The sequence below is a fragment of the Eleutherodactylus coqui genome, chromosome 1 (assembly GCF_035609145.1).
Source record: "Eleutherodactylus coqui strain aEleCoq1 chromosome 1, aEleCoq1.hap1, whole genome shotgun sequence".
In the NCBI taxonomy this organism is placed as follows: Eukaryota; Metazoa; Chordata; class Amphibia; order Anura; family Eleutherodactylidae; genus Eleutherodactylus; species Eleutherodactylus coqui.
In genome coordinates, this window is record NC_089837.1 from 79,111,001 (window position 1) to 79,125,626 (window position 14,626).

Below are 14,626 nucleotides of genomic sequence, written 5' to 3' on the forward strand. Positions count from 1 at the left end.
ACCATTGCTTTCAATGGGCTGCCGGTAGCAGCCACGACCCCATTGAAAGCAATGCTGCATGGACCAGCATTCACATGTGTTTGTGCACGTACGTGGGCATGCCAGTTTTGTGTGCACCTGTGTACGCACCAGCACACGCTGGTGGGAATGCACCCTAAGACACTACACCTGCTTTGATTAACCAATGTTTCCCACATGAGTCAGATCAGCATTTAATGTTTTACACTACTGATGCATGTTATGCAGTGTGCATCAGGTAGTCAGAGAAAAATGTCAGCCATTTGTGTTTCTCCAGGTCTGGATGGTCGCTTTAAGACAAAAGTTCCCAACTTTCAACCTTTGTTGATCAAAGTACTGTATCTGTGCCACCTGATACCTCCTTCCCTGATGTAGATTATTGTTTAGCCCACCAAAGTATGGGTCTATGTTTTTTTATTATGTGATACTGTAAAAGAATAGTTGGGAGAATCAAAATTGAACTAAATATGGGGAAAGCCAGGAAAATATATACCAGCAAAAGTTCAATGAATGAAAGCTGTTTTGTATGTGTTGAGTCATAAGCTGATTAGGAAGTGGTTACTGAAGTTATAGGATATTAACCAGCCATCCGCACAGCTCACAAAGTTCCAAATCCAGTCTGGCTCCAGATCAGACAGATCAACAACTATATTATGCAAAGAGTGTGTTCACACATGTATTTATACAGATGTTACAAAATAAGATCGGTGGAGCTGTCTTGGCAAAAATATTGTTTGCTTCCCCCTCCCAGGTTATCAGTGTTATATAGTCTATGTGTTAGAAGGGGAGGTTTTTTTATGTGTCCCATAACCAACTTACCGGGGGTTCCACTCTAGGATGGCACAGTAACTGAGGTGTGCACCAGCAGGACACCTAAGATAATTTTACTCCACAAGAGGCACAAAATATAGGAGTTACAATCATGGTGGGTATAAGCTTAATGATCACAGAGTTTATACAAGACACAGCAGTCACAGAATGGTACAAGAATGGGCAGTTAAAAGTATGGCATACAGCTTGGTGGTTGTGGTCTCTAAGCACACTTAGCTTGGCAATCATAGTCTCTTCAAGGGGTTGTCCACTTTCCACCATTTTTACAAATGTATTTACTTACATGTAGAATATGATATTATATTTTTTTTTAATATGCATGTTTTTAAAATTACGCTCACATCCCTTTTATATACCAGTGCAGTGGCCCCTATTTGTACAGTAGAATGGTATATTCTTTGGACTGGTCTGTCTATACTAATGAACATCAGTCGTGTGACTTACCAAACATGTCATGTGACGCATGGTATTCAACTGGCACTGATCAGGCATATAACGGGTGAATAGTAAATTATTGAGAAGCAAAACTCGCACAGTATTAGTACCTGCAGCATTTCTTTGTGTCTGCAGAAATAGGGTACCACGTGAGAAGAATTTCAAATGCATGTATTGTCGCGGCTTGTCGATCGCAACAGCATTGTGGCGTGGTGGCCTTGACGCAGGCCAAGACCTGTCGCCTTGTTATGCAGGACAAGGGTTAATGTTCCCTTTGCAGAGACTGCTGCTGCTGTCTCTCCTTGTTGCATTATGCATGCTGGAATAGTCATGCCTGGGAAAAATTTGAAGGTTTGCTTCTCTAATTGCTGTGCTAGTCCTCAGGTGTGGAGTAGCTTTATATTCTCACTGCTCCTTGTGTTCAGTGCTGCTTATTCAGATCCATAGAGGAGTAGTGGAGTTTGGAGTACCTCTGTGTTGGGTGTACTACTACGTCCAGATAAGTTGCTGTGGTTTACTTTTCAGTTGTATTTCTGTTTTCATTTCTGTTTTGGTTTACTGTTTGGTTTGTATCTCCTGGGGTCTAGGGACAGTCAGGGCCCAGGAAGAAGACTGTGGGGCTGCCTCTTTCGAGGTGATTATTCCGCTTCTAGGCAGGGACCCTTCATCCCCCTGCTAGGTTAGGGCCAGGCTTCCTTCTCCCTAGAGTGGTGATACTGTTCAGCATAGTGTGGTGTGCAGTGTTCTACAGTGCATGGTATGTTCAACTGGAGTGGTTGTGAACGTCACCCTGCGTCTGTGCTGAGCGTGGTGCTTGTGTGCCGCATGAACGTGACATAATAAGCAGCCTCAGTGGGTTTTTGAACTTTAGACTGCACCCTTTTTCCTCAGGTGATGAGATTCAGAAAGTAGGTTTGGTAATCTCCAAGTTGCAGGGTGATCTCCAGGCCTGAGCATTCTCATTATCTCCCACCTCTGAGGCTTTTTTGTCGGTGGATTCATTTTTTCAGCTTTGGGCCTGATCTATTAAGGCCCCCGATAAGGTATCTCTGGCTGGGTAAGATTAGAGGCCTATGTCTGGGAAAATCACCGATAGAAGATTTTTGTGCAAGAAGTTTCGGTGCTGGTCTAATGAGTTACAGTGGAATGACCTTGCATTGCGGAGTCAATTTTGCTCTGCGTTTTGCAACAAGATAAAGAATCTTATGGTGTCACATCCGGCACCTAAAACTCTTGACGAGGCCATGTCCCTAGGCCATACGGATTGGCCGGTGGTTGAGAGCGCGGGCAAGTGAGCTGTCCTTTGCTGCGTCCGTAGAACTCATGGAGTGTAATGAACCTGTGCAATTAGATTCTTTATCTGGTGGAGCAGGTGTCACAGTTTTTTGTTCGGCCGTAAATGACACTTTATACAGGTTTGACCTTTCTGAGGATCTCAGTCAGAGAAACTTGCTGGCCGGAAAGCTAAGAGGAAGTTCCTGTTGGGTCCGCAAGTTGCCTGGATATCATCCTCCAGGTTGGTTCTTCCTGCAGAGATCCTTATTGGTAGGCATACTTGCCCAGTAACAGTCTTTTTGGATAGTGGACCGGAAGTCAATTAAATTCATTATGAGGTAGCCAAATGGCTGAAACTTGATATTAGACCTTTGGATTGCCAATAACCTGTGTCAGCCATGTTGGAGTACTTACAACTTTTTGATCTCTTTTTATTACATTTTTTCTTGGAGACGGAATGACCAAAATAAGCGCAATTCAGGTTTTTTTGTCTGACCGCATTCACCGTGCGGGGTTAATAATATATGTTATTTTGACAGGTCTGACTTTTATGGATACAGCAGTACCAACTTTTATTACCCTTTATTTAAAATAATTATTAAAACTTTTTAAAATGATTTTTACATGTTTTAGCCCCCAAAGGAAACAAGAACTTGCAATGCTCTGACCGTTCCTGCAGTATGATGTAATGCCACAGTTTACATTATATCAAGGTCTGACAGGCAATCTATCACACCACCCCACAGGCATGCCTTGATAGGCAATCTGTCTTGGCAACCCTGGGGGCTTTCAGAAGGCCCCTGGATGCCATAGCAGCTGCACGGTAAGATCAGATCATAGGGAGCCGTTTGGGACCTCCGAATATCAATCATGGCATTTAAATGCCACTGTCAGAATTGACAGCAGTATTTAAAGGGTTAATAGTTCCAATCAGAAATGCTGCTAATTGGAGCTGTTTTAGGCGGGTGTCGGCTGTAAGAAACAGCTGGCACCTGCATTGTATGGAGTGAGATTAACCCCAGATTCCCCTCCATACAAACCTTCAGCATGTAAATGTATGCCTTGCATCATTAAGCGGGTAAATCTTTAACTACTATCCAATTCCAGGGTTTTTATGCAAATTTTTTTATTCTTTCAAAAGCCATCGTTTTTTTGTTTTTTGTTTTTTTGTCAAAACAGCCATAGTAGGGATTGTTGTTTGTTTGACTTGTTTCTATTGATACCATTTTGAGGTTCATACAACTTTTTGATCATTTTTTATTTAATTTTTTGGGGGTGAAATGAGGTGAGAAAAACATACAATTCTGGCATTATGTATTTCTTTTTTTAGAGCATTCATCATGTGGGATAAATATTGTAATTCTTAAATAGTTTGTGCAATGCCAATCTTTTATCTTTTTTAGTTTAGATTTTTTATAGGAAAAATAGGGAAAAGCATTTGGAGAACAGGGTTTTTTTAATTTTCAGCATTTTCTTAATATTTAGAAGTTTAATTTACCATATATACTCGGGTATAAGTTGACCTGGGTATAAGCCAAGGCACCTAATTTTACCACAAAAAACTGGGAAAACTAGTTGCCTCGAGTATAAGCCTAGCTAGACTAGGTAAAAAAACAACAACACAATACTCACCTCCCAGCCGGCGTCTGTGTCCCCGATGCAATGGTCTCCCTGGTGGTGCAGCAAGCTGCTCTGTAATCCTCCCCGCTGTCATCTCTCTGCTCGGCTTTGAATTCCCCCGCCGACAGCAAGCACTGTGATTGGATCGAGCGCCAGCCAATCACAGCCGACGCTCGTTAAACCAATCATAGACATTCAGTAATGTCCTTCACTGAATGGCTGTGAATGTTTGAGTGTCGGCTGTGATTGGCTGGTGCTTGATCCAATCACAGCGCTTACTTGCTGATGGCAGGGGAATTCAAAGCTGAGCAGAGAGATGACAGCGGGGAGGATTACAGAGCAGCTTGCCACACTGCCGGGGAGACCATCGTGCCAGGGACATAGACACTGGCTGTGAGGTGAGTATTGCTGTATTTTTTTTACCTAGTCCCTTGCTCGAGTATAAGCTAAGGGGGGCTTTTTCAGCATGAAAAGTGTGCTGAAAAAGTCAGCTTATACTCGAGCATATATGGTAACTAAATTTTACATTTTTTTTAAACATTAGATTTTTATTGAAAAAGTTTTTATATCACAATCTCTTGTAATTATAACAATATGCATTTTTAGGGAGCTTGAACTTGGGATTCTTTCTACAATATACAGTATACTTCAGTATATTATAGTATTAACATTAGTCTAGTAAACCCTGCTTTCACTAAGTCCAGGGCTATCATAACAACCATTGACAGTCATATCTTAGGTGTGTCAATTTAAAGCCAGAGAGAGACCCCCACCCCCTGACTGACAGCTTACATCAGCATTCACCACACACACAAGCTGTCAAATAGCCACTATTGGAGCTAGCTCCAATCACTGCCATTTTCAGCAGGTGGCAGCTGCTTCAAACAGCTGGCACCTGCCGGGTATGCAATGGACTTAGCTTCTGAGACTACTTCATACTGAACCAGCACCTCTATGATTTATGTTAAAAAGGACAAAATATTTAATTTTCAATTTTTTTAAATAAAATGTCAAAAATCTGAATTAAAGTGTTTTTTTCAGTAAAATTTAGCCTAAATAAATTAAGAAAACAAAAGGAAGTCAAATTATAGAATACAAAATGTATAAAAAATGTATTTTATCACCAGTGTGTTCCATAGGCAACACTACTGAGAAAGAAAAAAAACAACCTTAGACCTCTTGTACCTCACACAAACGCGCAGATACCTCCTGTTATAATTAAAATGAATATGGGCTCTACCACTGAATAGAGGGAATACAATCCAATAAGCCTTAGTTGGATGTAGGTTTTTTTTGGCTTCTAGATGACTACAATTCTGCGGCTGCTTTTTGAAAGAACTTAAAAAAAAAACAGGATGAAGTATTTATCTGTTAGCTTGTCTTATTCTTTTGACTTAGCACCACAAAGCAGAGCAAGCCTCTAAATTGAGAGAGAGAGACAGATTATTCACCAGTCTTGTGTGGTACAGCTGCTTACCCCCTGCTGCAAGCAGCTAGGCAGCACAAAAAATGGGAGAAAACAAAGGAGACATGCCGATCAGACACAAAAGACTCATCATTTTAGAAATGCAAAGAGCGAAAATACCCAGGAAGGAAAATTGACAGACAAAACTGTAGAAAAGCCCACTGATGTACTCAATGGAACAAAAAAAAATCAGATTTTAATATCACTTGATTTCTCTCCTAAAATTATGGTTATTGGGTATGGAGGCGCGAGGGGGGTGTATAATCACATAGCTGAAAATGATTTGTACAGCACAAGAGAGACTGGAAATGTGTTTAAAAATATCCTGATATATAAAGCTTAAAAAAATAAAAAGCAAATGTGATAATAATAAATAAATTACAATTTACTAAAATTCCATCTTTTTGTCTCATCGTTTAATATTATAGATATTAATTTACTTAATTTAAAACTATCAGATTACTCCTTAGACTGAAAAAGCTGATTACTTTACTAAAATATCCCCTTGGAGATAAGTACTGTAGACCTCATGAAGACTGCATAATGATATATGGGTCCCTATGGCTCCATACTATGGACTTATAAACACTCCATGAGCAATAAAATGGTGCATCTGTAAGGCCGTCTGCACACGACCGGGTCAGATTCCGCATGCGGTATTCCGCAGCAGAATCCAACTGTGTGCTAAGCTGGTGACCCCCCCCCCATAACTGTCCGGATTCTTCTTTTTTTGTACTGCGCCTTTGCCGGACATTGCGCCAATGCACATGTGCAGTACAGATTATGGCGCGCCATCGCTAGGCGCAGATCCCGCAACCTTTCCGCAATGATGATTGTTCTGCTGTGTTCTGCATACCCCGCTTGGAGCAGTCAGCTGTATAACAGCTGGGCACTCCGAGCAGAGAACAGATGGATGTAGAAGACAAGCGGCCCCACTTGTCTTCTGCATCCACCGCTCGGAGCACAAAGTGTTCGCTCGACGTTTGCGCGATCACTTTGCGCTGAATGCACACAACAATTATCGCTCAAAAGACATCTTTTGAGCAATAATCATTCTGTCTAAACCAGACCTAAGTCACCTTATTTTCCCCTGCAAGCAATGACTCTAAAAGCCCTTTTACATGGGCCAATTCCTGCCACCTGACAAACGATCAAAGGGATCAGTGCTCATTCATTTGGCCTTTACACACATTAATGCCAATTTTATGGGGGGGCGAACAACCATTCATACAATTGTTCATTCTCCCTCCATTCACTTTTGTCCCTACCATCAGCACATCCCTGTTCACATGGAGAGATGTGCTGCTGACAACAATGATTTTTACTGCAACAATAACAAGCGGATCAACTATCAAGTAAGGATTTGCTTGTCTATCGGCTGATAGAGGGCATATTAAGGCAACCTAATAATAAGGGAAATGAACATTCATAACCCGATCATCGGGCCATGTGAAAGGGCCTTTAGGAAGAGTACCTCCATAATTTGGCATGGTGTAGAATGTATAATTCCTTATGCACCAGTAGTGAAATCCTGTATATAATTCTCTATAAAACTGGGGAAATCCGGGGCCCATAGATTACCATAGGTCCCAAATTACAGATTCAGCTGTAAGCACGAGCCCATAAATCAGAGAATGAATTATACCTGTGTAGTAACAACATGCAAAATTCACAATTCTTTCTTCCCTTTATTTCAGTGACACGTCCTACTCTTGACCGCTACTACTGCATCTGGCTCTTCAAATTAAATATTGCTGCTTCAGCGGCAGATCCACATAATCAACTGTGGGCTGGTCAAGCATAATCAAACCTGATAGCTCAGTCCCATTCATCAGCCTGGAATGATTATCCAGGAAACAAACCAGAGATGTTTTCATTCTCATGTTGGTGTCAAAATCACTAATTAACTCAAGTTACTTGTGATAAGTGGACGTGCCTCTCAAATAAAATCAGTCTTGAAAGGAGTTGAAAATGACCACCTAACATAAACTTATGTTCAAAAGGTTTCGAAAAAGTTTAGGAAATTTAACAAAAAGAATGTAAACTACAGGAACTACATCAAATGCAAGTTATCCAATATATGTGACATGTACATGAACTGTCCAAAATAGGTCGTTTCAAACTGATCCACCAAAAAAACTAGTGGATCCTCCAGTGAGTCCAGGCTCAAAACACAATTATGGGTCTCATACGTCCAGCAGAAAACATTGAAATCAATGGGAGCTGTGCCTGCAGTACCAAACCGGGCTGCTGCAAAATGGACAGTGCCATCTGCTTCCAGCATTGTCCACATTAATAGGAACTCGAGCGACTATCGATGACCTATCGAGAGGAAAGGTTTATCAATAGTAAAAGTCCTGAAGAACCCCTTTAACTAAGGATGTGTATATGTTCTATACGCATGAAGGATGAGTCCTCATGACCATTTCCTCTTCTGGGCCCAAGGAATCCCAGTACGACACTAAAATTACATGTAGAATAATGATATAACAATATAGGAAGTCACAGAGGTCATAGTTAGAGACGAGCGAGCATACTAGCTAAGGACAATTGCTCGATCGAGCATTGTCCTTAGCGAGTATCTCCCCGCTCGGGAGAAAAGGTTCGGGTGCCGGCGCGGGTGACTGGTCAGTTGCGGCAGTCAGCAGGGGGGAGAGAGATCTCCCCTCCGTTCCTCCCCACTCTCCCCCGCAGCTCCCTGCCCGCCGACGGCAGCCGAATCTTTGCTCTCGAGCGGGCATGTACTCTCTAAGCGCAATGCTCGATCGAGCAATTGTCCTTAGCGAGTATGCTCGCTCATCACTAGTCATAGTCTATGACAATCTCAACACTTTTATGCAGGCCATAGAACATTAAGGTGACTCCTAAGAGTTTAAATAATATATGCTTAAGCAAAAAACAATACTCTATCTTCCAGAACCTGGTCCAGTACTGGATCATTCAAGCAAGTTCCAAAAAATAGAAAAAATATTATAAACCTGCCACGAGTAGTGGAAAGGTCTAAACAATAGCGGTGCTATGAATCAAAGATGCCGCCCAACTCATGATTTTTTACATTCGGAGTCTAGGAACAGATGTAGCAAAGTTTAACTTGACACTTAATGCATTAAACAAACTGTGGTAATGAACTTTCTCTTGCTTTTTCAATAGCTTAAATGGCTCTCGTTGTGTTCAAAAAAAGATAACTTGGGTTAAACTTTGTTACATTTATAAAATGATAGTCTACAAATTTATGTAACATTTTACATTACGAAATATGCACTTGGTTTCCTGGAAGTCTAGAAATGATAATTATTATTTTATCCTAGATAAAACTAAGAGTTCCCTCCACAAATCCTTTATAGATATCTAGGGTAAATAAACCAAACGTAATTGCCATTTAAGAATCTTTAACTCGGACGGAGAACTTAGGAGCATCCGTTTGCACCATTATCAAGCCGTGTGCATGTCTCACCGATCAATTGATAAATGAGTAAATGCTTGTGTTACGTTCATCCTGGACTGCCAACGAGATCCAGAAATCACTTTGTATTAAGGCAGCCAAGATGAACATGTAAGCTTGCTGTACAGGTGGCTAGATGCAGGAGCAAACGCAAACAAGAGCAACCAACGTTTGCCTGCCAACAGATAAAGGAGACAGGATATGGCTCGGGCATCTGCCCACCAATGGACGAGTAAGACAAATAAATAAGAGCCAGGCATCCAACAACAAACGGACATGTGGATCAAACAAAACAGAATACAGACATAAAACAGCAACTGACAAACACCCCAAACACTCACCTAACATAACTGCATGCATAAGTAGATGTAATAGATACATTTTGTACGAGGTATTGGTTTGTATTTTGGTCAAGACACTTAAGCCCATGACCTGCGACAAGGGTCCTCGTCTTGTTGGTCCCTAGTCTTACAAAACAACTCACACAACGAGTCCTGCAAGTGGGGCGATCGTTCCAATAGGGATGGCCCCATGCTGGAACCTAGGTACCTGCTTCGCACTAAATGGTAAATGATCCTAACATCACAGGACACAGTTCACACCAACACATAATGGAATGCATACCAAACGGAACAGGACAGTTCACACCACATGACCGTCAACCTGCTCAGACCCACAGAACACGTCACTGCACATACCCTACTGAGAAACATGCATGGAAACAAACACCAGGATATTGGGAAACCAGTATACCCTAGCCAGAGGGACTGGTATATATGTGCAGCAGACCAGTGGGGATTGGCTGGCTGGAGAAATCCACACCCAGCCAGCTCAATTATCCCACACCTGTGGCAGTGGGCTCCTAGAACCTCATAGAACAACAACCCAACCAGAAGCACAACCTAACAGCTTGTTTGATGGATGATTGCATGTTTCTTGTGGCACAAAAAAATCATCACTGTCAGATGAAAATCTCCCTGTTTGAACAAGGATGTACTGCTGACAACAATGAAACAACATAAGGGACAGATACATAAATGATTGTTCAACCCTCATACTGTCTGAATTGGCCTATGTGAAAGTCAGGCAAATGAGAACCAATCTTGTTGATCACTGTTCATTGCACAGCTCAGACTGAGTGGTATACAAAGTGGCAACTTAAATTTTTGCTTTAGAACAACACTGATGCCATAGTTTCCACTATTTCCACTCTTTACCTAGACCATGGGCATGAGAGTTTTGTTGAAGGAAGAGACTATTAACAGGATCCATCAAAAATGTCTTATTTATGGTCATGGCCAATCCACCAGCAGATCAAATAGGTTGGAAATTTACTTGACCGAGACTTTGCATCCCTGAGATAAACAGTGCTAAAGGAAATTTATTATACTAGCTGATATACCCAGCCTCCCCTGAGGTGTTTACGTGTTGTTTGCATGGAAAATTTAATTAAGTCAAGGTTACTTTAGAGTAACTGAGGAATATATATATATATATATATATATATATATATATATATATATATATATATATTTATATATATTTATATATATTTACATATATATATATTAGAGGAACTTCAGATTCTCCTCAGGCTGCATGTACCGATATCCCTCTGCAGAATGTGCCACCCCTCCCACTCTCCTCCTTTAAAACCTAAAGGATGCTCGCGCCAAATTTCATGCTTTTACGACACCGAGAAGTTACATTACATAGGGGTGCACTTACTTTTGCACTTAGCATTGAATAATTGAGTTGTAACCCCTTTACTTTTCCTATTTAGGACCTAAAGAATGATCATCCCAAATTTAATGTTTGTACGACATCAGGAAGTTAGAGAATTAGTGGCGAGTCAGTCAGTAAGCCAATCAGTCAGTCACTGAGGGCTTTCACCTTCATATATATAGATTATCTAAACTGAAATGCCTGCTATATTTTATATAGATGAAAGATTTTCTAATTACCTGAAGTAATATAAACCTTTTAGATTTTCTTTGTGTGAGACCTGATGCTAAGTGTAAACACTGACGCTGAACTAGTTTCCTATGGAAGTGTGTTCTTATTCTTCAAGGTGATTACATATGCTATTTTATGACATTTTATGGATATTAGGACCAATTATGAGCCTTTGTAGGAGTATAATTATTGTGTCTATGGCACAAAAGTGGTTCAACTGATCAATGATTATAATTGGCTAACTGAGACATAGTTGAAAATTATCTACATTGTTACAATTATTCTATTTGTTGGGCACTAGGTTAATTAGAAACTATCTTGCTCTGGAAATTATAGTAGAATGTATCACATTTAACAACAGTGTTGTGATTACATCGAGAATGGTGTGATCACGGAAAATATCCAATAAAAGTGAATCCTGTGGATTTCAATTACTTGCTGATGAAAGGGGTCAGAGGAGGATGTCAATAATAGTGGCGCAAAGTTAAGCAAATTGAAGCCAAATACAATACTAGTGCTTCAACTAACATGTGCAAATGCACAAGCTGTCATTTCTTAGCATGGACTTATAAGGACATGCATGCTCCTCTAGAAAAAAATATGCAAATAAGAAAGATGGAACAGCGCCACCTATTGGATGGCAGCATTCCTGCAAATCAATGTTCGACCGTTTATACAGGTCTGCACACTGATTAGAGGTAAAAAAAGAAACCTGAAACAGCTGTCTGTGTATGGATTCTGCCTTGGTTTTCAATTCCCAATCATTGTTATAAAGACCTGTATAAGGGTTCCTACCCACTAGCGATATTTTTTCTTGCGATGCAAGAGTGAGTAAAGACAAAAGCCTCGCAGCACTAAGAAAACTCTACAATATCGCTCATTGTTTTAAATGGGGCTGGCAGCAGCAGCGCCAGCCCCATTGAAAACAGGGAGTCCATCGTGGATGTCTTCCACAGCTGTGACAGCTATGGCAGGGGATTCCTTCATCGCTGTGGGGACCACGGGGATGAAGGAATCCTCTGCCATAGCTGCCACAGCCGTAGCAGAAGTCCGCGATGTACTCCCTGGCCGCTGGCCCCATTGAAAGTAAAGAGCGATATCGCAAAATTTTCTTTGCGTTGCGAGGCTTCAGTGTGAAAATCGCACGAGTATGAAACCATTGAAAATCATTGGTTTCATAATCACTCGCACTCGCATTACAGGAAAACATTGCTAGTGGGTAGGCGCCCTAAACAGTCAAACATCGACTTGCAGGAATGCTGCCATACAATAGGTGGCGCTGCAGAGGCATTGTTTTGTCTTCCTTATTTTCATATGTTGCCTAAGAGACATTAAAAGGCAAGATTCTGGTGGGGAAAAAATAGGATCCTATGTGCAGCCATTGCTTCATTCAATGTGATGTAACAGCAGGTGGAGAAGCATCCCAGCAGCGATGACGACACGGATAGGTGATAAAAGTTAATTACAGTACAACACCTTAACAACACAGGGCATACAGTTATGTAATGTGCGTTTGAGGTATGTATAGATGGGGAATAGGAGCCAATCCCGCTCCATACAATGTTGGTGCGGGCCATTTCTTACAGCTTAGATCCGCCTGCAACAGCTATTTTTCATTTCTTTTATTAAGTATTAGAAAAAAATAAAAAAATGAAAGTAAAAAAAAAATACCCCTTTTTATTTTATTATCACGTAATTATTATTAAAAAAATAATAAAATCAATTAAAAAACATATTTGGTATTACTGCATCTGCAAAAGTCTGATCGATCAAAGGAATGCATTATTTGTCCCGCATGGTGAACGTTGTCAAAAAAAAAAGTACACAATGCCAGAATTGCGCTTTTTTGATCACACCATCTCCCAGAAAAAAATCAATAATAAGTGATCAAAAAGTCACATGCACTCCAAAATGTACCAATGGTACCAATGGAAACTACGCAACATTCCACAAAAAACATTCCAGCAAAAAAAGTGTGTATATATATATATATATATATACCGTATATACTCGAGTATTAGCCGACCCGAGTATAATCCGAGTCAATCGGGTTTACCACAAAAAACTGGTAAAACTTATTGACTCGAGTATAAGCCGAGCTATACTAGAGTATATACTAGGTAAAGAAAAAATGCAATACTCACCTCCCAGCCGGCGTTTGTGTCTCCGACGCAATGGTCTCCCCGGCGGCGCGGCAAGCTGCTTGAGACTTCTCCCCGCTGTCATCTCTCTGCTCAGCTTTGAATTCCCCCACCGTCAGCGCTGTGATTGGATCGAGCACCAACCAATAAACCAATTCCAGCCATACAGTGATGTTATCCACTGAATGGCTCTGAATGATCGAGCACTGGCTGTGATTGGCTGGCGCTCGATCCAATCACAGCGCTTACCTACACAGTGCTGATGGCAGGGGAATTCAAAACTGAGCAGGGAGATGACAGCGGGGAGAATTCTAAAGCAGCTTGCCGCACCGCCGGGGAGACCATAATGCCGGGGACACAGACGCAGGCTGGGAGGTGAGTATTGCTGTTTTTTTGTTGTTATTTTTTTACCTTACTCGAGTATAAGCCGAGGGGGGCTTTTTCAGCATTAAAAAATGTGCTGAAAAACTAGGCTTATACTCGACTTTATATATATATATATAATATATATATATATATATATATATATATATATATATATATATATATATAGGTATTATCATAATGATACTAACCCCCAGAATATTGTTATCATGAATCTCGTGAATCTTGAACACAACTCACATATATAGGTGTGAAAAGGTCCTCTTCCATAGACCAATGTCAGGCCCATGACAAGTCACTGATATTGCAAGTCAATTGGCTTTCATTTAAATAGCTTCTGCACAAGTTGATACAAACTGTATGGAGGATGAATGATCGTTAACACGCATGTTCATTACTCAAACACTTTCATTATTATTGGCAGGACAACCCCTCTTTACATGAAGAGGGGGGGGGGGTTGCTGTCAACAATGATTTTTGCAACTACATAAAAGATGTGATAAGCCAAGAAATTCAAGTTTGCTTGTTTGCCAGCTGATTGCATATTTGGTCAATTATCGGCCTTAAGACTAGCAAATTTATAGTAACATCTTATGTAAGACCGAAAAAAAGGGGTAGAAGTCAATTTTCCCTCATTTAAGGGATGAGGAAATTCCTTCCCTACTCCAAGTCTGGTATCGGAATAATCTGTTGATCAACAACCCTTCTACATGTTATAATTATTAATAACCCTTCTGAAGTTATTAATAATTATAACATATAATATTGTATCGCCCAAGAAAGGCGTCCAGGACCTTCACGCATGAATAGTAAAAAATGTCTCCCTTACAAAATGTGTTGCCGAGTACAGCTCATACAGCTTGTAAATAATTTACCAATTCCTTGAGAAATCTCTTATTATGTACTAAACTATTTAGCATGACAATAAACAATTAGTTACCTATTACCATTTCCTTAGATCACTTTAGCCCTTGCCTGGAATATCCTTCCAATAATGTCTTCTGTCCACTACATTGCATTCCATTCTTTTTACTTGATCCAACACCCAACCCCCTTCCA